Below are 3,538 nucleotides of genomic sequence, written 5' to 3' on the forward strand. Positions count from 1 at the left end.
AATCATATGTGGTCAATTAATTCGTTGTTTTAGCTAAAATTTATGACGAGCTTGTATCATTTCACGTTTTTAAATAGTTGAAAATACTATCTTTTGATTGATCTTTTACATTTGTATAAAACATCATAAACAAAAAGAAATAGAAATCAATAGTAGCTAGGCAAGAACATAACCTACAACAAAAAATAAGTCCGTAACATTCTTTTACGCCATTATCTCGATTATAGACATAAATTTCGGATGGATTTTAAAATATATCGATTTACTACTACCCTTGACTGTTTTTTTGTTGATTTAAAATATTAACGTTTGTAAGATAAGTTTTATTTCTTTATATTCAGTTTGATTTATTTGTAGTTTCGTCATGACACTCATACTTTTGGAATGTGGTTTAAATGTAACATGCATGTTCATAAATGCAAAGAAGCTTTTAAGATGTTTTGTATAATACTATGATAATAATTATGAGCGTTATCAACATTTATTTTTCGAAATATTTCAAAAAAATCATTAGTACCAATCAGCAGAGTAATAAAATATTTATGTCATTTTTTTCAAATAGATAAAATAAACATGGATAAACGTTTTCCTTTACGAATGATTGCTTTACTGGTGACTTTCCACATAGCCGTTTGTCAAGGTTATTTAATATTTGCATAAAAATAGAAGAAACAGCTTTGGTGTCATAATATGAATAATGGAAGCATTATTAAAGTATAATTAACATAAGAAGTTTGCTATATAACCAGGTCCAACCCAACATTTTCTACATTTGAAAATGCCTGTACCAAGTCAGGAATATGACAGTTGTTGTTTGATGTGTTTTATTGTTTGATTTTGATTTTGCCATTTGATTAAAGACTTTCCGTTTTGAATTTTTCTCGGAGTTTAGTATTTTTGTAATTTTACTTTTTTCGATAGAGATAAAGTTATAATACTAACCACAAAAACGTTTCAAATTGCAAAACAACTGATCATTTAAATATTTCTAGCTGACGAAAACAGTAATTTTGATCCCAAAATCCATAAGAATGTCTTCGGTTATTCTTTCCAGTATTGAGACTTGTATTAGAGTGTTGACTTCAAAATTCTAGTCATGTGAATTCCGGCCACGCACGTGAAGAATAAATTTAATGCAAAATTATTGATGATGCCGGTATCTGCAGTCTCAATCCGATGACGTCCAACACAATGTCAGTCTAATCTTCGTTTGCTCCTTTAGAATGCTGCTATATTTTTAAAGACGAAGGATCACATGATTCAAAGTAGGATTTTATTTTGCTGTGTAATTTAATTTCACATTTTCTTTCCAAAAAAAGTCCAACCCAACACTTACAATTTTTAAACAAGCATCTGTATTTTGCCTTCATAAATGTATTTTAACATCATTCATGTCATGATTGTCCAATTTTAGACTTATAATTTTTAAACAAGCACCTGTATACCCACTACTTTTCAATATATTTGTAACATTATTCATGCCATAATAGTCTTTCCATGTCTCTCGTTTTTGATAAATAGATAAGACCGTTGGGTTTCCCGTTTGGATAGTTTCACACTAGTATTTGTTGGGCCCTAAATAGCTCGTTCTTCGGTGTGAGTCAAGGCTCCGTGTTGAAGGCCGTACATTTACCTATAATGTTTTACTTCTTTTAAATTGTAATTTGGATGGAGAGTTGGCACTCACACCACATCTTCTTATATATATTTCCAAAAATTATTGGTGTTTTCATTGTATGTATGCAAACGATAATTGATTATTCAACCCGGCCTTGTCAATCAAAAATTCTCCCTAATGTCACGAATCTATTGCAAAAACGAGTAATCACTAATAAAACTGCATTTAAATGTAATTAAAATCATTCTTTAAAGTCATGTTTACTCCTTATCACAGATAGATCTGGATCGGATAATGAAACAGGAAACTCTTCTAACCTAAGTGGTCTTTAGATAGGTGTTGCATTAGCTGGCGTCCTTATGGTTTTCATGATTATTGGTAGTTTTTTTGTGATTCAAAGAAAAATGAAAAACAAAAACGAAATGTATGCATTATATAATTAAGAATAATACTTAACCGGTAAATTTAGCAAAAAACTAATAAATCCTTTCTATGTTTTTATAATGAATATTCCTTAATTATTTGTTCTTGAAATTATCATTACAGTGATATGTCTATGACAGGATATGTTAATAGACAGTGTGTTACTTATCTAAAAACATTGACAAAAGAATTTAAACAGGAACACTTTCGTCTTTGAACGAATAGTTGAAGATCTTAACGTATACCAAACCATACGAAATGTGTAATCCTCAGTAATAATTTTGGAAACAAAGAAAGTAAATTTGAACTGGTGTAACACATATTAAAATTATCAAGGAATAACAAAGTTTTAATAGACTTTGTATAGAGAGATTGACAAAACCACGATATCAAATATCAACGAAAATCTAATTTTCTATCAATCCACGTGAAAATTGAAAACTTAAACTAATTCAGAGTCATTACTTTTCAATATTGTCTTATCCGGACGAGATAAAAACAACTTTGTTAAATAGACTAAAGAGGTCTGAATGAAACTTCTCTAAAACAACCTTGACATGATAAAGGTAGTGCTTTCAAAAAAGAACACGTTTTTTACTCATAGTGTGTCTGTAATTCTAATAAGGTGATATAAAACATGTACAAACATGTGTGTTACATATTGTGGCAACTTTATCAACCAACACTAATTGCGTAGATTTCGCAGGTTTTTTTTTAATTTCAAGCACCATATGCTAATCTGTACTTACATTAGACCGTTGGTTTTCCCGTTTGAATGGTTTTACACTAGTAATTTTGGGGCCCTTTATAGCTTGTTGGTCGGTGTGAGCCAAGGCTCCGTGTTGAAGGCCGTACTTTAACCTATAATGGTTTAATTTTTAAATTGTTATGTGGATGGAGAGTTGTCTCATTGGCACTCACACCACATCTTCCTATATCTATTTACAACCACCTTACAACCACATTTTTAACTGGATACATATACTTTACCTATGTTTGGAAAAAATATCAATTTTGTACACAAACAACCTCTTTGCAATATGGACATGGCAACCATGTTAAAGTGTAAATATTGTTTAAATGTTTTTGTTTTGTCTTTTAGTTTATTACTGCAAAGGAAACTTACCGAAATAGAGGGATATCGTTTGAACATTGAGATAGAAAAGATTGACCATTGAAAAGAGAAGACTTGAAATTGTTGAAGAAAACAAACTTGCATTCTCTGCGGCTTAATTGAATCAATTTCTATGATCTGCTACATGAGTTATCGATGTTAAGCTTTCCTGTAGAGCTTGAATAACTTTCGATTTTATCTATATTCATCAATCTTATCTAACCATCCAAAAGTTTTAATAATAATTTGATTTTGATGAAAAATTTATCCAAAACAAACAAGGTTTTTAATCTTTCTGTTAGTAGTACATTTAATCTTTTATGTACTCATTATGGTTCTATATATTCTCTGTTGTGTACTCTTTTGCCAGTTCATTGCTTTTT

The 3,538-nt window shown here is 30.0% G+C and overlaps 1 long non-coding RNA gene across 1 annotated transcript; it reads left to right on the forward strand.

Annotated features, from left to right (window-relative positions):
- The first annotated feature begins 557 nt into the window (after window positions 1-557).
- LOC134723270 (uncharacterized) lies at window positions 558-3,297 on the forward strand. The gene is made up of 3 exons (XR_010108034.1): window positions 558-640; window positions 1,895-2,042; window positions 3,144-3,297. It is a non-coding gene; the product is annotated as an uncharacterized LOC134723270 (long non-coding RNA).
- The last annotated feature ends 241 nt before the right edge of the window (window positions 3,298-3,538 follow it).

This window comes from Mytilus trossulus, chromosome 6 (genome assembly GCF_036588685.1).
Source record: "Mytilus trossulus isolate FHL-02 chromosome 6, PNRI_Mtr1.1.1.hap1, whole genome shotgun sequence".
Lineage (NCBI taxonomy): Eukaryota > Metazoa > Mollusca > Bivalvia > Mytilida > Mytilidae > Mytilus > Mytilus trossulus.